The sequence below is a fragment of the Lonchura striata genome, chromosome 3, assembly GCF_050655825.1.
Source record: "Lonchura striata isolate lonStrDom1 chromosome 3, ASM5065582v1, whole genome shotgun sequence".
In the NCBI taxonomy this organism is placed as follows: domain Eukaryota; kingdom Metazoa; phylum Chordata; class Aves; order Passeriformes; family Estrildidae; genus Lonchura; species Lonchura striata.
The window spans coordinates 77,233,653-77,254,151 of NC_140705.1; the positions used below are offsets into that span (position 1 = coordinate 77,233,653).

At 39.5% G+C, this 20,499-nt stretch overlaps 1 long non-coding RNA gene across 5 annotated transcripts in view; it reads right to left on the minus strand.

Moving 5' to 3' along the window:
• LOC110477926 (uncharacterized) overlaps positions 1–20,499 on the minus strand; it is a 306,989-nt gene that overhangs the window by 3,323 nt on the left and 283,167 nt on the right. For 2 of the 5 annotated variants that reach the window (XR_014954361.1, XR_014954344.1), the window contains exon 10: positions 14–2,362. This is a non-coding gene — a long non-coding RNA (uncharacterized LOC110477926). Of the gene's footprint in view, positions 1–13; positions 19,586–20,499 lie in introns of those variants that run through there. The other 3 variants (XR_014954342.1, XR_014954343.1, XR_014954356.1) reach the window with 3 other exon arrangements.

Consider the following 20,499-nt stretch of genomic DNA (forward strand, 5'->3'; position numbering starts at 1 on the left):
ATCATCAAATCCAGACAAATGTCACTGTATTTATTCTTCGTCTAGCTAGCTATTTTCTGAGAAAATTCCTCTAGACTATAAAGGGCAAGCATAAACCATTTGACTTATATCCAGTCTACAAGTTAAGTTGTTTTTATCCTATTTTTCAAACCTCTCATTTATTAACTAATTAACTAATATCACCCAAGAGCCAGACCATTTGTTCAACACTAACTGCTTCCGAAACATTTCAATTAGTATAATCTAGAAAACTGATGTCAGTTCTATAATGAAACAAAGGGTTATTATCATCAGAGAGCCGTGTAACAACATTTAATGCTGGGATTGATACTTGCTCTGTAGCTAATGCAAACAAAAATTCCTTTTTGTTTCTACATCAACAGCTTAAAAAAACCTCAATTCTAATAATGATCAAATATGTAGAAATACAGATGGCATTTTCTTACCTTTGCCTTTACAAAATCCATTAAAAGATCAAAAAAGATTTGTTTAAACCTGATCTTTGTCCCATAAATTCCAAGGAGCGACAATAAGCAAATAATTCACAGCTATAACTGAGATTTTACAATACCAGTGCACATAGTAAACTATGTATATCAAAGTGTGATTTGTTCCTTAAATCTATCTGTATGGACTGCAACACCTTCCTCCATATATTTAGGAATTAATTCAGAATGTTGTAAGTTAAAACCAGAAAAAGAGCTTGTCCTTTTTTTTTGTAACAGACTTGCTGAACAGCAGGCTCAGTGATTTTTTTTGTTTTCTATCCTGCCTTTATGTACTCTCAATTGATTTGCTTAAGACTTGAGACGGAGTAAAACTCCATCTGGACAGGACCCTGGGCAAGAGACCACAAGGCTGCACTGGGCTTGGAGAAAGCCAACAATGATCTCTTGGTTTGGTAACCTGGTCTTGAGCCATCATCATCTCTGTCTCACCTTGAGTGAAAGGCTGTACCTTCCCTTTGCAGGGTGCAGACCCATTTCTCCTGGCAGGTCTCTGTGGGGACATTGAGCCATCACTCAGGGTTGTGATGTCTATGAGGAAATAGCCCACCAGCAGATTCACAAGTCTGTAACAGTCCCACCCAATGAAGAAGGCAGAAGTTGTCCCAATCAAGGCAATTAAGACACACAACTGTATTTAAAGTAACTTTTGTACGTATTGACTTATGGACAGATACGTCAGTATTTTCTGCCTACCAGTTTAGATAATAAGCTCAAACTACACAGTGCTTTTCATTTAGATACTATAGGCAAGCTTGATTGCATCTCAGCTAATTATTTGAGTTTAGTGTTTTTCTAACACTGAGGTGGACATTCAACCTTTTTTTCCCTCCCCTTCCCCTCAATTAGAGTAGACGTAGTGAAAAAAGGTATAATAACCCCAGAAATAATTGGATTTTGCAGCAGTCTCTGACAAGCTGTCTAACACATATTCATACAGACCACTCTGCTTTTACAAGCTAAAGCCACAGATTGCAATTTATGGCTGCTTCCTGAGGTTGAAATTAGAAAGAGTATTAATGTTGGAAGGAAAATATACTAGCAGGAACACTTTCTGGATCTGAGAGATCTGCCTTTTGGCTGAGATCAATAACCAGAAAGCCCAAGGCTGATCTTTATCAGAATATGGAGTGAATGCCTAGGAGAATGGATAATAAGTGCTGTCCAGAGATTTCATTCCCTTCCTACAATTGTGTGAAAAATGTAGCCACTGGGTCCCACAAAATTATAGACTTCATTGAGATGAAAGCTTCAGTTTGCTTTTCCTTAACTAGCAATAAAAATTTTGGAGCACTAAAAGTTGAAAACTGCTGTTGTAGCCATCAGCTTGTAGGCATAACATGACTTGTGCCCACTGAATGAGGGACATTTTCCTGAGGTGTTTGCATGGCACCTAACACTGGCTGGTTCCCAAGCTCCAGAGGAGAGCAGCTAATTCTCTGGTGTGCCAGTTAAGTAACCATAATTCACAGAGATATCTGCCACAGTAAGACTCCACAACAAACATGAGTTTTGTTTGTTGTTGGAACAACAAACAAAACTCATATGACCACGTGGATCCTTCAGTGTTAGCTCTGGTGAGGAAGTATATATTTTCACTCCCTTGAAAACAGGCTGAAGGCAAGGAAATCAGTCATTACCTATGGGCTTTCTTGCTGGGAGATCCCAGAGGGTGAACTCAAGGAATTGCTCCTTTTTCTTGAGGGCTGAGCTCAGAGCCATCGCATCCTCTTGCCAGTGGAAGTGGGATGTGTGTGACCTGTTACAGCTTCAGAGGGCAATTTGTCTGTTAGAAAGTTCATGCCCATGTGCATTGTTAAGACTTCTCATGTATTCATTTGGATGCATCTCTACCACTGGAAAAAAAAAAAATAACCAAAAACACAACAAAAACAGATTCAGACTGAAGGGTGTCTGCATACATGCCTAAACAGAAGGATTTGGATTGGATTTCTGATGTTGAGCACAGTACAACCACCCATTTTTGTCAGCTAGAGACTATATTTTCATAACATGCTCTGTATTACATATATGTATATTTCACTCTGAAATGGCAGAGAATGTGCACCTGATGGATGTGCATTATTTATGACCTGTAAAACAGAAGGGACTTGCTAGATATGCCCCTTCAGTAACAGGTCATTGAAGCCAACAGTTTCTCCTTTAGTCATGTTCAAGTGCTGGAGTCTGTATACCATTCTGCTGTACAGACTTTGTCACGCTTGTAACAAATAGAACTAAAACAACTGTAAATGCATCAGGAAAATGGAGAGGTGTCCTTGACATTGTGGGAAAACCTCATAGAGGGTATTCAGATGCCATACTCATGTTATTACTTGTGATTTGTTTATGCTTTGCCAGGTAATGTATCCAGAGAGAAAAAACAGATCACGTTTTAGTAGTTCAAATAAAATAAAGAATATGCATACACCTGACTTACCCATGCTCTTGGAGCACTCTGTGAGTCAAAAATAACAAGTGACAAAATGAGTGATATAGGATGCTTCAGAGGAATAGGTAACAGGTAACCTCCTCACAGGAGCCACTCACTATTCAAAGTGATACGCATGTGCTTGATACTGTTTATACAAACTTAAGGATGATGTACAATTCACAGTGGGCACTAGTGAACGAGGGGGAGAAAAAAACAAACCTCACTTTGTTTAAGCATGGAGGCTGATCTGTTAGCTGAGCTTGCAGACACCAGCCCTGATGATCTTGTTATAACCACAGAAAATAAGTTCTTTCCTGGGAAACAAAGTTAACTACTGGTAGGCACATTGCCTCCATGATGCCTCAACATAAAAGGGATCCTGAGGAAAAGGTTTTGTGAGAAGATGACAGATGACTACATATCTCATCTTGATCTGAATTGCTGAGTTCATGGTGACTTGAGGCTGATACCTGATGTCCCAGCACATTCATGGAAGCACCCTGAAAATCTCTGTACAGCCTGTGTGAATGCAGTGCCTGGCACTGCTGCCTGCTGGCACGTCCCTGGTGAGGTGCCACAGCTGAGACCCAGGATCAAAGCATGCCTTCAGTCCGTAAATCAGGATCACTACATACAGTATCTCCGAGTCAGTATGCAAGCAGAGGGAAAAATGTGAAGGAAGTTACATTTCTTGTAACATATTAGGAGCCAAAACCTTCAAGCTGAGAAGCTTTATCAGACACACAATTTAATTAAAAGGAATAATATATATACAGTGAAATAAACAAAAATGGTGAAGTACATCCTAGTAAAAACCCAGGTCAAGATTTAGGACTCTAAGAGCCCTAAGAAATTATTTCAGCTCTTTCTCTTCAATCATATGCAGTTTTGCAGTTCTTAAAAAAAAAAAAAAAAAAGACAGAGAGAAAAAAATACTTCAAAAACTCAGTGTTTATTTAGAAACAAAACAATTATTATAGTGAATAATATACATGCATACCAAGATGTAGCTTGGGAGCTGACTGCAGCCTGAAGCCTGCTGAGCACCTATAAAGTCCTGCAATTGTGGAAGGTCTCATCTTTTTAGGACCCAGTTTTCTCACTGTCTTGTATATCTCGGTATGTAAGACTTTCTAGGTCTTTTTCAGCATCTCAGTAACAAGTTCTAATGATGTATAAAAGAACAATATCACTGCCTACAAAACAACTAGTGAGTGCTAGGTTGTGATATTTTATTATTATTTCACTGAAACATTGTCAATAAAGCCCAGCAAATGCAAACCTTAACAATAGCAAGAGATTAAGGTCCTCCTGAAAATGACTCAGCTAGAGGAGAAAGCAATAAGTGCATTTTCTATGAAGTGACTTTATTTTTATTTCTATACAAATAGACATGACATAGAAAATGCATTAGTAACCTTCAAGTTATATTTCTGTTATATACAAGTGCTGGATTTTAGATCAAAGCTAAATTGTTTCTGATTTAGTTGTTGGCTTTTTATAAAAAAAATTCTTGAGTGCTTTTTAGTGGAAGTGCACTAACATTGATATTTTCCCTAGCAGAGATGAGTAGCACTGCTAAGTGGATAACAAATGCTTTGCTCTGTATTAAAACTGTAAGTAGCAGTTAATTTACAGGCTTTCAGAAAAAGTAGGGCAAAAAAATGGAAGTTAATACATTTTTTTTTTTTATTTTGCCACAGTGCAGTTTTCATTTTGCTGCCCATCTGGGATTTTGCTCTGCTTTGAATCAGAGCTGTGCAAATCAACATGAACTCTCTCATAATTTTTAATTGTTCTGTCTACCTATACACATATAAAATGGATGAAAAGTAATGGAGTGATCAGTGGATAATTACACTACAATTACATGTTACATGATTTTTAATAATTATACTGATACATATCAGGAAATTAGTATGCACTTAGATAATAATGTTTCATGAAAACATTATTGTTAACTGGAATATATTCTGTAATTCTCTTAGTCTAAGAGTAGCTTTCATTATTTCCCACAATTTTTTTAAACCCTTCAGTTTTGGGGAAATAACAATTTGCAGCACTATTTAGCTGGGGAATACAGAGTATTATTTTTAATTCTAGTACATTACATAGCAATCACTAAAATTCTGTAGATTGGTAGATACTGAAGCCTACAAGTATTGAAAGGTTTTTTTATCTTTATGTCTTGATTTGTACCAATATGAAAAATAATAATTCTTATACCAAATGAAATAAATGCCTATTGAAATGAGAATATAGCAATGCCTTGAGCAACCTGGTCATGGGAAAGGGCAAAGGGCAAAGGGGATGGGACTATTTGATCTTTAAGCTCCCTTCCAACCCTTAACGTTCTAAGATTCTATGTTATATAATTCTATGACCTACGGGTGTAGCCTATCAAATTTGAGAGGTATCAGTGCCTATCAATAGGTATCAAAATTGTTCAGTATCAGTAGCTGTGAATTTCAGATTTTGGCTCTCCATTGGTCTCAAATCCTACTGCTATCAAAGGATTTCTAAAGACCAATATGCTTCTCAAGACAGATGGTTATCAAATGCAATAAAAGCAGTTTCATTTAAATGTATGGGTTCTACTAAAATTAAATTGACTTCAAGTAAATATGGCGTAGTAACAACATTCTTTTCGAAATATCAGCTGATGGTGATTTGAAGATGACTCACAAGCACAAATCCAGATTTATAACATGGATTCACACAGTTCCTGTAAGTAAACAGGTTCTTGTGGTGAACCAAAGACTGCTTTGATAACTGCGCTGAGAAGCCTTGAATTTATACATATTACAGTCTGATGTGAATTTGTCTACTCTGTTTAGCCTATTTGTTCATATTTAGAAATTTACAGGTAATGGAGGATCTCCTCTCCTCTTTAGAGCAGGAAAGATCTCTCTCTTTAGTTTAAAATTGTTATCCCTTGTCTTATCAGTATCTGCCCATATAAAATGTCCCTTCCCCTCTCTATTATGAGCTCACTTTAAGTATTGGAAGGCCAAAATAAGGTGTTCCTCCTGCCTTCTCTTCTCCCGGCTGAACAACCTCATCTCTCTCAGCTTGCCTTTGTAGGAGAGGCCCTCCAGCCCTGAGAACATCTTTGTCACATTCCTCTGGACCCACTCTAACAGATCCTCATTTTTCTTGTGCCAAGTACCCAGCACTGGATGCGCCTCTCCTGGTGGGGTATCACAAGGGCAGAGCAGTGGGGGAGAATCACCTCCCTCAGCCTGCTGACCATGCTGCTCTTGATCCAGCTTGGGATGCATGTGGCCATCTGGTCTATGAGCACACATTGTTGGCTGATGTTCAGCTTTTCACCCACCAGAACACCCAGTCCCTTCTCTGCAGCGATGCTCTCAATGATTTCTTCTCCTAGTCCATACTTATGTCTGGGATTACCCTGACCCAGCTGCAAGACCTTGCACTTGGATTTATCTTGCTTCCTGAGGTTTCCATGGGCCCACTCCTCAAGTTTGGTGCTTCTACTCCAGACTTTGAGAATTGCAGTGGAATAAAGGAAGGTAACTGAATCTTCAAAACAAACAGACATAACAGATCATGGCTATGCAACAAAAACATCAGCCATAAGAACAGAGAGACTAATTTTCAAAGGCACTAAGAGACATATTTCTTTTTAAAGCTTCTATCATACATCATTTTCATGGGTCAGTCAAGGAAAATGTGAAAGAAGAAACCTCTTTCCCTCTCTGAAGTCAAAACAGTAAGAGAGAAAAAATGAGAGAAGAAAGGATTAGAGGCTTCTTCAAAGTAAATGATATCCGTGAAGAGTCTAAAACTGAAAAATAGTCATGCAATACAACATATTTGAAAAAATATGCTCTTAAGAACAAACATAATATTCAAGAACCATATTTTCATTCTTCTCCACTATTGATGACATCAAAAAAGCTTGAAGGATAGACTGATGATTTAAGGCAAAAAGTCATATAAAGATTAAAAGGCAAAGAAATAAAAAGTTCTTTTTATTTCTTTTATATATGTCTGCTGTAGGAGTCAGCTTTTTCAGAAAGAAACCTATATAAATAACCTCAAAAATATTATTGCTGTTAAAGCAAATTCTTCCTAGTGTTTAAAAAAATTTGTGGACAAATCCTTTAAATAATGTCAGTTCTGTTTTTCTGTTTCATCCTTTTTTCTACCTAAAGTTATTCATGGATAAATACTGGGTTTGCTAGTTTATTCGCTTTGTAAATCTTGAAAGAACATGTTTTAGTTGCTTGTAAACCTCTTACTTTTGGTTAAAGTCCCATATTGATAAATATATTTCCTGAACTGCAGATGACTAAAAAATAAAAATTAAATCAGAGGATCAATGCCTTATTCTTGATCCACAATGTGCCTGAGGAAGAAAATTGGCTCAATTGAATATCAATGGCAAAACTCCATTGACTTCAACAAGCCAAGATTCAGTCCTTGTTCTTTGTCATTTTGCTGATATGAAAATTCAAATATTTTATCTTCTTATACAAGGTGAAGCTCAGAAAATCATGACTTTTTGAACATCAAATAGGAGAGGGTGATAATAATTTTTGCTACGTGAGCACTTAGAAGTGGAATCAATGCTTTCATTCTTCATGGCACTTGCCTTTCATTCTTATCTAAAAGTAGTTTTCTCCTATCACTCTCGATATTTTTGTCTGCTGTGCACCAGGCTGCAAATCCATACTGAGCCTTAGCTCTCAAGGTTATTGTCTCAAATCTGGTCAAACTCAGTGTTGACTCTACACTGCCACCGTCTCACCACTGCCTGGGGTCTGTGTGAAACACCCAATGGGGTCAGTGCAGTCCTGGACAGATGCTGATTATGATACAAAAGTATGACCAGAAATTACATTAATGACTCTATGACAATTGGCAAAGGACTGAGGGAGCTGCAGCTGACAGAATTACTCAGACACCACCCCTCTGGCTGGTAATGTGGACCATTGGTGAATCTAGTATGAAACCGTTTACTGAACCAACACAAACTGGTGAAGGGCTTTATTGCCCCAGGATGCCAACCTAGCACCTTTCACCTCCACTAGAAACACAGCGAGCTGCACACAAAGAAAAGGCTTCAGCTGTCAGGCAGGGCATTGTTTTACTTTACAATGTGGCCAGGGGGTGTGAGCTCTGAACTCTCAGGCCCTGGGGTAAACTAAGTGAAAAACTCATTTTAGAAAGCAGCATGTTAAGCTAATAAAAATGATTTTTAAATCTTTCCCCTGAGCTCTGGAGCAGCCTTCCTGGCTAATGGATGGCTGCACAGCTGCCTGGCAAAAATTGCAAGCTCTCCCACTTTCATGTGGACAAAATGGGAGAGGCACTGCAGACTGATCTGAAAGACGCTGAGAACATTTCTATAAATATGTAACTGATTTTCCTAAGTTTTCTTTTTTGTCTCAGGCAACTTCTGAATGATTTTTCAAGTAAATTTCACACTCTTCAGACAACTCATTCAGCTCATTTGGCTTTATTTATTCATTCCTTGCTAGCAGACGTGTCAGAAATGAGCAACTCAATACAAATAGTAAAACAAATACACAAAATAAAATTTTGAAGGTAAAGAGAAACAAAGAAAGAATTTATTGTGTTTCCTTGATCCCACTGGCAAATCCAGAGGAAAGTGAACAGTTCTGTCTCTGGATGATGGCTGAAAGAGGGATTCTCATTGCAGAATGTGTTCATAATTTCTGCAGATTAGCATCTACCTGCCTGGGTACACAGAGGAAGATATCACTACCTGGTAATTTCATTCAACATTCCACTTCTGTGATTCATCTAAATTTCATAGTGTAATAAACCTTCCCTAGACACATTAGCACCACTAGATTAGAATATTTTACATTTACATTTGTTATCTTGGGGAGAGCATTAGTATTTTCTAGTCAATGTAATTTACATGAATGCAAGATAACTTTCAGTGTGAAATACTCACACGGAATATATCTGGAGGTAATAATAGCTATGAACTTTACTTATTTGTTATCTCCTAGAGGCAGATTATATTTTCTATTAATAAGTATAATCCATAATCCTGAGACTGTGCTTCAACACAATACTTTTGATAAACATTACCCAAGTGCCAATTTTCTTTGTCTCTGTAAACGGGTAGGTCAACACTGATGCTGTAACACTGCAATCTATAAAATCTCTGCTCCCCATGCTTCATCCCTGCAGAAAGCTGGCTGCTGATTATCCTTCTGAGGAACCCATCAAAGGAACAGGAGCTCATTGCTTAGCCTAATAAAATCTCTGCAGCTAGGACGAATGCTTGCCATGCCCAGTTGCACACAAATTGTATCAAACCCACAAAAAAAAAACCAAAAAACCAGAAAACCCCATACCAAAGAAACAAAATTACTCATAGGTAAGAAAAATCTGAATAAAACTCAGCACTCCTTTCACAGAATCTTCCTTTTGGTTTCTCACACTTCTTTTCTGCTGTCTGTGCTCCTCCCAAACTCCTCCCATGAATGCCTGATTGGATCTCCTCCAGCTCTTATCTTGGAGCTACCACTGGTGCCACTTCTGTCACTGAGGAGGCCAGTGCTGTCCAGTTACTTGGATGCCATGCCTGCTCTTCATCAGCTGAGGCTCTCTTTGCTAGTGCGAAGTGCCTCTTCTGCATTTTAACACCAACAGAACTCTTCCAGCTACACCAGCTTACATCTTGTCATAGTCATTTTGAACCAAAGGCCCCACAGGAGACATTGAAGACGTGCAAATGCTTCTCTCAGTCCCACAGGGCTCAGGTGTTTCTGCCAGATAATCTCCATGGGCAAGTCAGTGTGTGTTGGTCTGATTCCCAAGGGATTCCAGGAATGGGCAGGAACCAAAGGGAGCTCTCTGGGCCACCCAAGTAGAGCCAAGACCCTCAGAGTCATATTAAGTGACAATAAAGGGATTCAACTGTGGACCAAAAATCCTGTGCAACTGCAGCCACTGGGTTTTACCTCTGACTGTGCAATGGGGGATAATGAAAGGAAGGGATCACACACTACTTTTAAGAGGCCTGTAAAATCCAGTTAGGGAAAGCTAAACACACAGTTTACTGATGGGTACTTTTTTAAAGGGCTCACAAAATTTCAAAAGCACCAGTACTGCTAGACTGCATCTCTCTGGGATACAAGCCCATCATTTTATTTATTTGTAATAGTAAAGGTAAGGGGGTCATCCCTCAAGGAGAGGATGCCTCTCCTGGGGATGATGTTTGTATTAGAGCCCTTGAGTATGTGACTACTTCCCTCTTTGCTTTGCAAGCCTGGATACAATATTTTCTTCCTATTTTTTAGCTATTTTATTACTATCTTCCAAAGGAGAAAAAAGACACAAATTATCCAAGCACTTAGACATCTTTAGATGTTACAGTTCAATAGCAGTTTACTGCCATTTTGGTAAATTGTGCACAGCAGCAAGCCACAATTAAATGAAATCTTCATTCTTAATGTCTATATGTCTCTAAGATAAGAGTGCAGTTTTATTCTCCTTAGAATACTCTATATCTTTATTAAATGCACATGTCATTATATCATAAAATGACTGGCTCCTCAAGCAGACTCTGAAAGATGGCTGCATTTATTTTGCTCTCTGCCTCAGATTACAACCAGAAATGCCTAGAGCAAGATTCTGTTCCTGGTAAATACTGAGCAAACTGGAACATTTCTCTGTTTGCAGATCTATCCCATGCATCCCATGGATTTGGGATGGGGAGTGGGGCAGGAATAAAAAAGACACAAGGGAGAAAAAAAGTGCAAATCAATAAAACCTCACCAGTACTCTCCTCACCCCACTTCTTGAAAAACCCACTTGCTTCAAGCTGTATCCATAAATGAAGTGAAATTCTCCAAGTTTAAGTGTCCATCTTATTTCTAATCTGTGAGACTCAGAAGCATAATTTCAAAGAGATGGAAATATTTGATAGGAAAGAGCTGATCCTCCACCTCATGATGGCATGACCATGTTGGACAAGCTGGGACAAAAATTACCATGGAAGTGGTGCTTGTCTGTTTGCCATCCCTGCCTTGTGTGAGCAGGGAGTACTGTAGAGAAAATCTACCCCAACTTCTGCTTCCAAATTCTGTCTTTTGTGTGTGCCTGTCTGAGCAGTAATTCAAACATCAGCAGATACTGGCTGGCCTCCCACTGATGCTGGATGCTGCACTTTCCTTCCTGCAGGGATAGGCATCCCTTTGGGAGTCTGCTATTAGCAGCCAGGTGAGGAGAGCCCAGCTGAATGAGGAGTTGACATACACCTTTTTATCACAGATATCCACCACTGGGGCATACAGGGGAGTATACAGTGAGAAGCATGGGTCTGAGATTTGCCTCTCCAAGACATTCCTTACCTCAGAGAAGCTCAAGAGTTGCTACTTCTTTTCCCTTTATGCTCTTCTGAAAGACCTAGGGAGCTTTCTGTACTCAGTGGAGGGCAAAATGCATATAAGCTCCATATGTATTTATCTTTTTTTCTTTTTTTTTTCCCTGACTTATATTCCTATACAGCTAAAAAAACCCAAAACCAACCAATCAAAAACAAGCACAACAAACAAACAACCCCAAACCATACAACAACAACCCCTCTCAGAACAAAAAACCCCACTCTAAATGAACAGGAAAACCCCAAACAACCAACACCCAAAAATCAAACCACTTCTCCCCCCCAAAAATTTCCCAGCAGAATTTCATTGGTTCCCCAGGAAAATAACAAGGTAGATACCCAGTCTTGAGAGATCCTGAGTTCCCTCTGCAAGGTGCAGAGCGCCGTCAACCATATATGGCAGCCACAGGGCGAGAGGTGATGACAAGTGTAGGATCCACCCCAAGCAAGCATCACTGTGGCAAGTGTGGGTCCTTGGAGAAGCTCAGGATTTAGAGCTGAGAAAGACAATGCAAGCACCAATTCCCACACTGGCAGTTTGGTATAATTGATTTACATCTGCCACGAGCTACTGCTGGGTGGTGTGGTGTTCTGCAAAGTAAAGAGCTCCTGACAAAAAGGCATAATTTTCACACAAACCAGAAAAATGAAGAGTTGCCTCTCGGATAGCTCTAGCTGACTACAGGGAACACCAAAGGTAGCAGCCTATTTATTATATTGCATCTGACATTATGAGAGCCTGTGTAATGTAATTATCCATAAAAGTCCCAACAGTCTGCCAATTGTTCCTCATAGGTACACTTGTTTTTAAGACAGCTTTTCTAGACATTCATTACTTACAGCTTTCTGCTTGCCTTTATCTGTTCTGTAAACATTATTTTGCCATGAATAACTGAATGAAAAAATTTTGAAACCACACAAAATCTACTGGTTTAAAAATATAGATGTATTGTTATAAATTTTTTTTATTTAACTATCTGTTTAGATAGGATACTTGATGTATATATAACCTATCCTCTTCATTGTTATGCTGGTATGGGAAAGTTCATTTGCAGGCAGTGGGCTTTTCTCTGGACCCAGAGAAACATGGGGGCCTGGCCTTTATTCTACTGGCCTCTGTAGCTTTACTGAGAAGTAGAAGGAGCTGTGCTTTTGCATGGAGAGAGGGATCTCACCCCACAAGGTTTGACAGTACACCTCCTTAGGGTTCTAGCTCTCTAATTCACAAAAGAGGACCATCACTCTTCAAAGATGAATACAAGGGAGAGGATTATGATCAACAACAGACTGAGACACTAAAGGCCCCAAATGGCACCCATTTAAAGAAGCTTTGGATGGTGAGGATGTTTTGAAATTTATGAGTAACCTGCTGTTGGTTTATAATATTTCAAACTGTCTTTTTTCTACATTTTATGAATTAAAAGACACCACCACTACCTCCTCTGTGTCATGTTCTCTTTGTTCAGGTCCTGCTTCCCCTTCAGTATGCTGCCTTTTGTGGATCTAATTCTTATGAAAGCCTTTATATCTTATAAGAAGCCCATATATTTAAATTGGAGTTATAATTCATTGTTGGCCACTGATAAAAGTATGCCTAAAATTGCACTATATTGCAACTGGTACTTAAGAGTTGTCCTTATGAGACCCACTGGATATCCACTGTGTGCTTGTACTAATCCAGCTGTCCCACATCCAAAACTGGATGGGCTTTTCAGATACATAGGCCTTGCTACATATTAACAGTGCAGAAGTCATACAATCATAGAATGGTTTTTGGCTGGAAAGGACCTCAAATTTCATTTAGTTCCAATTCCCCTGCCATGAGCAGGGGTACCTTCCATTAGACCAAGAACCCATCCAACCTGGCTTAGTTGATCTTTGAATTCATTCTCTGCTTTCCAATTATGTTTCTGCTTTTAAGAGATATAGAGAGAGGACTCAGATGTTTTTTGCGTCACATATTGTTATGCCCTTGTAAACCACACCTGCTGTGTGAGCTGTGCTTTCCAACTGTAGGAGGACATTGGGTAAGATTACTTTCTGAACACAGCATTGGCACTAGCAAAGGCCCTCTTAGGACCGAAAGAAAATACAGCAAAACAAAAAGATATTGAGGGAGGAAATCTCCCAGCAGCAACTATGGGACCTGAAGCATGCTATTTCATAAGGCATATGCTTCTTTTGGTACGCTGTGTGCTAATCCCTACAAGTGTTCTATAAATGGAATGATAGCTAAACATGAGCAAATCTTAAGAATAATTCAACTGTTTCAGACTCTCATTACATTTTTAACTTGATTTCAGTCTTGTTCAAACTCCTTTCCAAAAAAGCCAATTCAAGGCTGCTGGCAGCCTTGAAAAACACTTAAAACCAGAAGAACATGGGAGACATATAACAAAAAATTGTTCCAAAAGGCAACATTTCATTCATCTATTTTATCCCCAAGTATTTCAGAGGCAGTTCTGTCTAGTGCTAGGAAGCCATAAACTCAAGTAGGAGCAGGGCTTGACTCAGCCACTTGGCAGTGCCTTCCCATAGCCAAATGACTCCATGGTTTACCTGTCCCACTCTATTTCAGACTCACCAACACAGACTGATAACCTTCTGGGGCTGGTACTGCCTATTTTCATGTACCTGTCTGTCACAGTGAGCTCATGCACACTCTATTTCCCCTTCCCCGGGACCCTGTGACTCTGATCAAGATAAACCTGGACCTCTCCTTCCTGCCCAGCGGGGTTGGCGGAGAGCCAGGGAAGCCCACCCTGCCCAAAGTCTATATAGACCCCTGATATTTCCTGTTCGTCCTCTTTTGCCCCACTCTCCACATGGACATCACAGAATAAAGAGAGCTGAACCAATATATATCAGGGTAAGAGCCTCTTTTGGAAATCTTTGCCTTCTCCTGATATTCCTCCCCTCAAAGCCTTGGATCTCTTGGCTAGCCTGATATTCAGGGGGCTCGAGGGGGGGAATGTCACCTGTCCTCTGTCCATAGGTGCATTCCTATGGATGTATGCACTGTTTTTCCTTATAAGACCTCTTGTTTCTCTCAGCTATGGAAAAGAGGAGCTAATGTAAGAACAGAGGAAATGTGAGATCCAAAAGGTATCCAGAAGAGTTACAGGAAGGGTAGCAGCTAATGTCACAAAGCCATAAGGCTGTGAGAAATAATTTGTTCCTAGTTTTCTGTAATTTGTTATGTAATAAAACAAGACCATAGGGAACAGAATTTCCAGGAAAAGACAGGAAAATAGGAACAGCCATTCTAGAAGACACACTGGTGATGATTAGCAGCTCAAAGCTGCTAATCTGTTAGATGGTATAGCAAGAAAGAAATTACGTACGAAGAAATCTATATGCAGACAACCTACCTAGTTTGGGAGATTACGAATCTGACATCTCTTAAACATCTACTGCTTTGAGCAACCCATATGTTTTATTTCACTAGGGTTTCTATCTTAGAAACCAAACCACTACAACCTATTTGTTAACTTAGTTTGTGTTCTGAGAAATTTCTTATGTCAAAAGTCCCTGAAGTTTGTAATTAACCACAACAGAGCTCATGCACTTGAAGATGGATGAAGCTGAAAGAAGAGACATAGCCACAGGGAGAAAAATATTGTACTGAAGGCAGTTAACAGGGAAAAATGCTGTCACTGTGAATAAAAGCCTGTATAAAAGCAAAGTTCAGGAAGGGATCCCTGTCTGGTGTCCCTTAGGCTTTGCAGGTAAGCTGTGTGAAAAGCCAACTTGAAGGGGCAGCTCTATCTTCTCCTGCCAAGGCCAGGAAATGCTGTTATAAAATCTAGTATTCTTCCTGGAATATTTATTAGGAGTTTGGAAAGATTGATTTGGCCACTGAGGATAGATATGTGAGCATCTGCTGTAATGGCAGTAAAAAGAATTAGACTCATCAGGAATAGTAATTCATAATGATAGTGGCGGTGTTTGCTCTTTGAATATAAAGAATCTCCTAGGCCCTTCAATCCAAGTGTAACTAACAGTACCATATGCAAGGAAATCCTCCTATTTTTTTTTCCCCACAGCAAGAGTTACAGTCAGAAAAGGGCCCAACACAGGAGTGAGACTGTTAATTGAGGTGTTTCCTTTTCTGATCACCTCATACAAACAGAAGGGCATGTCATCACATTTGCAAAGACACTTGAGAAACTGTTACTGTCTGAAAAATTGTAGATGAAGGAATCTGATGTACAGATCTGGTAAAACTCAACACCATTTGCTGCAGTACTGACATAACTGGATTTTGGTTTCCTAAGGAAAGAGGAGACATGAAGTAGAAAAGGTGGATGCCTTCTCTTCTCCACCTGGGACCCAGGGAAAGGAAGCCTGAAGATGGTTTATTTCTTTGTATGCCATTAAGGAAAAAAAAATCCTGTTCAAAATGCTATATTTCTATCCTTTCTGAAGTATGACCAGAAAGTCATCCTAACATCCTTAGTAAAGATGAATCACATTCATGAGGAAATCACTCAGACTGGGTGAACCTCTGCCCCCTCCACCTCTGTTACTCAGGTGAAGCCACAGTACACATTTTTTAAGAAGAATTCTCCATGCTTACTCTTAACAGTCTTTTACATTTACCAGGAATAAGGAGTCCTAAGGAAAGGTGCTATAGATCTTAGTAGAAATAAACCCAATATTGTATTGTTAAAATTAGAATTTAAAGTGATATTTAAAATGCTGAACCACAGATCTAATTCTCCATAAAATTCTACTCAAGATTTTGAATAAAACTGCAGAAAAGATTGCCTTTTTAACTGTAGAGAAATTTGCTGTAAATGGGTGCAATGGTGTACTTTAGAACCCTGGAGGCAGTTAATTGAGCCTTCCCTCCAATTTTAGCCTGCATATTCTTTGCTAAGCCCACGCACGCAGCTGAAAGAACAGCTCCTGGAGTACCATCCTGATCTAAAAATGAATCTCTGTGTGGTCATGCGCAATGATATAGCCAGGACAGAATGCTTGTGACAAGTGTTGTATACAGGATGTTTAAGAATACGGCTGCAAAAGATTAGCAGCAAGCAGGTTCTTGCTTAAAATCACATAGATGTGGGAAACAAATAACGTGGGAAACAAATGGAAAAGAAAGTCTTCAAAGACCATTGAAAAAACTCTTCACTCAAAGGAAACAGCCCACGTTACCAATTTAAAAAAAAGACCCATATTTATTTTGGTCATCATTGACAACCTTCTTCCGTTGTGTAGTAGTTTCCTTCTCAAATAGTCAGGTGCAGAACACAGTCCTACTCGTCAGGAGCAAAGTTGACAGAATCTGCCTCTCACTTTGGCACATTCAGCATTTCACAGACTTTATACTGTATATCTGGTGAGTCAAACACCCATTCTGCCAAGCCTCCATATGTAAATGCAGGCTTACCCCCATTGGAACAGCATAGGAGAAGATATTCCCAGACTTATTTATTATTTATTGAAGAAATATGTTTATTAAACAACCATGCTTCAAAACACAACTTTCTTTTTCTTTTCTCTCCTTTTTCCCTATAGCCTCCTAGGATCTCTCTGGCACAAAATTCCCCTGCAATTAAAGCCAACAACTGAAACTCAACCTGAAGTCCAGATATAGATTTCACACCCCTCTGGAGCAATCACTGAGAATTTCAGGGATTTAAGGAGTTTCAAGAACTGCCTGCAAAGAGCTAAATCTTATAGAAGTATTGCTCGTTCACCGCCTGACACATTGGGACTGTACTTTTTATTTTAACACTCATAAAACATGTACAAGGGCTGAGGTGTTTTTGACACATAAATCTCAGGTGCTGAAAGTTCACTCTTGTTCTGCTGCCTCTTACAGTTATTTGAGGCAATGCACCACTCCCAGTTTTTCTGGAAATGTAATGGCACACTTCCCCCTAAAAGCCCAGAGTATCACAATTATACTGACTTTGGAAGTTTAACTCCTTTTGTGGATTTTTGATCCTTTTCTTAAAGTTCAAATTTCACTTTCCTTGCCAGTCAGCCAAAAACCATATTGAAGAAACCCCAAAATTTTAGAGATACGGGCAGAAAAATGGACTGCATGTACAGCTAGTGCATATTCAGTGTGAGCTAATTTGTCCCAGGCGCTGGCAAGGTTGCGTTCACTGTGTGACCATGTGCCCATTTGCAGAGGGTGAAACAGGTTCCTGGCTCCCTTCCTCCTGGCCCCTGAGGAAGAAATATCCAAGGACAGCTGCTCTGCTTAGTGGAGGTCTGAAGCCCCTCACCACTCATCTTCTGGGTGACCACACTGAACATCTGCCAAATGTTTCTGTGGTTGTAGGAACATGCAGGAAAATGTAAGAATATTCCTTCCCTCTTCCATTTTCATATACAATAAGTTGTTTAACATAAAACAGTGAAAAAAATATACATCTGGCTTTTTATTTAGTGGTAGTTTCAGCCCATGAGCTCTGGTACCAATCCCTGGTGCAACTACATTGACTTCATCAGACTCAGCCAGAGGTCACAATGTGCTATTAAGAGTTGAAATAAGACAAGATATGCAGTCCTGTTTCTTTCCAGCCCATAAAACCAGTCTTCATTTTATCCAAGATCTATCAAGAATATTGAGTTCTATCTTTGTTTTTGCTGAAGGATTGCTGAAGTGGAAAAGTGCTTTCTTTAATTACAGGGAAAAGGGGCTTAATCTATAATAGAAAGACAGTATTTCCTACTTAGTTTCCACATATTTTAATTCAGTAGGTGCTAACCAAGAAAACCCAACATGTTCAGGATGTTTCAAAAAAAAAAAAAAAAAAAAGAAACCCTTCCATTCATATTTTCTTAAATTTAGTATTGTGTTACATTTTATTCAAGCACATGTGCCATACTTAGCACTATCATCATGACCTCTTTCCAGAAGTGTATCTGACAACACAATTAACATTTTTACGTGTTGTTTGAGTTTTTGCCTTCCTCAGGATAGGTTTATATGGAAGAATGTCTTATTTTCTCCTTTATTTGTTTTTAAAACATCTCTCTGTCTGAAAGAAGGGCAAATAAAAGAGGAACAATTTGCACTAGGTAAATGTGGTGGACTAAATGAACATAGCCCTGGAGCTTTTCCTTTAGAAGTGGTTGTCTTCTGGATGCTTATAACTCCTTGAATAGGAAGGGCCTAAGAGAGGGAAGATACTGCAGTCTTCCTCATTCTTCTTCCAAACTAGCATTAGTTAACAAAGACCTGCTACACTCTGTACATCAAACCCAGAGACAACCCAACTGTGACAGCATGACATTGCCTATGGCTGCTATTTTATAGCCCTTTGCAACATGGAGTAAAAAGTTGCTCAGTAATACTTTTCTAAGCATATTTTACAGAAGTTATTCATTAAGGTTATATATCTTTTGAGAATAGCTTAGCAACCCAAGTCACACAGGTGACTGGGAATTTCAATTTGGAAAAATAACACAGTTTATATAATGGTTGCCTGTCTTGTAATTGCCATGTAAACTTTTCCGTGCAGAAGCAAGCAACCAAATAACAAATGAAAAACATAATGCAACTCCACTGACGATCATTCTGCAATCTGAATTAGGTGTCACAGTATGTGTCAACTGACATCTACATTGGAGTGGCAATGGGCAGGGGAGGAAAAGTTGTCTCTGGTTTAGATTCCTGAGGCTAAATGCAATACAAATATGCCCTGAAGTCAACAGACTTTCATGTGTTATACATCTGCACTGAATTTGCTTTCCAATACCCTGCTTCCTCGATTTGATGTGGGCAGATGGTGGAAGAGATCTCCCTGGAAGCAGCATGTTCTCCCCGCAGAAGGAATGCCCTCATGTCTCTTGGACATGAACTGTCTGGCTGATTAATAAGCAGTGCTGTTTGGCTTAGGAGAAAGTTCAGATTTGCTTCTTTTGCCTGCAGAGCGGGACTTTACTGGTGCAAGGGTATTAAACTGGGACTGTCAGAGAAGTTTGGAGCAGGTGGTGAAAGTGAACAGAAGAAGTGGAAGGGAGCAAAGGAGGATGCTCTGTGCCCTGAGGGAACAGCCTGTTGCCTGTGGTGATTTTGTCTGGCATGGCACTGAGGATGCCAATGCCTGGAGCTGCAGAGATGCCCTGTCTTCTCAGCCCTCACTGCCTGCTAGGCTTACCAATGTGATGTGACCTCTCCAGGGCATCCAAAAGCCCCATGACTCCTGGCAGAGAACCTGGTGCAAAGTCGTGCTCTCTGAAAAGACTTCTTTCTTCCCCTGGATAAGGAAAATCCTTCTGCTCCTAAGGGAGACAAAAGTAACCATTCAGTTCAGAGCTGGGGCTATTTTCAAGGCTTCCAGCAAACACACTGTACTTCAGTACTGCTGATAAATGTATTAAATCAGAACACATGCTTTTAGAGGGCAAGTGGCTACTTTACCTAAATGCTATTTACATGTGAGTGTTAATCAAGAAATATGTTCTAATCCAATTCTACCACAATGTTATTTTTCCTTCCTTTCCCTGACCCAGCATCTATATGAACAAAGGGCATGAAATACAGAGCTGTCATTTGATTTATGCTACTAACTGTGTTTATCACTGACTGTCGATTTTCTTTAACTTTACATAAAATCAGTGTTTGGGACACTGTAAAGTTAGAGACTTTTAACACAGAACTGTTTGCCGACTTCACTGACTTTACCAAACACACCAATAGAGAAGAACCAGAGAAACAACACAAAGTAATATATTCACACCAGAGAGAGAATTTAAAAAGTGGTAATGCAGGCTCTTCTGCAGCAGGACCTATCCCTGCATTTCCTACAGATACACAGGAAGCAAGGGACTGTGGTAAAGCCTAGCAGTCCTCCCCAACTCATGATGGACACAAGGATGGGACTGACTCATTTTTGGAAAAATCTCACAAGTGGCAAGATCTGAGAAGAGGGGGTTGAAAGGCCTCTTGGATAAAACCTAAGAGGTCCTAGTAAGTAAACTGGAGAAATGAGCTTTTTGGGGTATGTGTTGACAATAGCAAGTTGAGACAAAAATGCCCCAAATAAAATTCATTTTTTCTGTGGCTGCTTGAAGCCTGCAGTTAAAAATGCAAGCCTGAGACCAGTAGACTACATTAAAAGACTATGTGAAAACAACACAAGATTTCACAGGGCTGTACTGGCAACTTTGTTTCCACAGAGTCTTTACTCAGACCT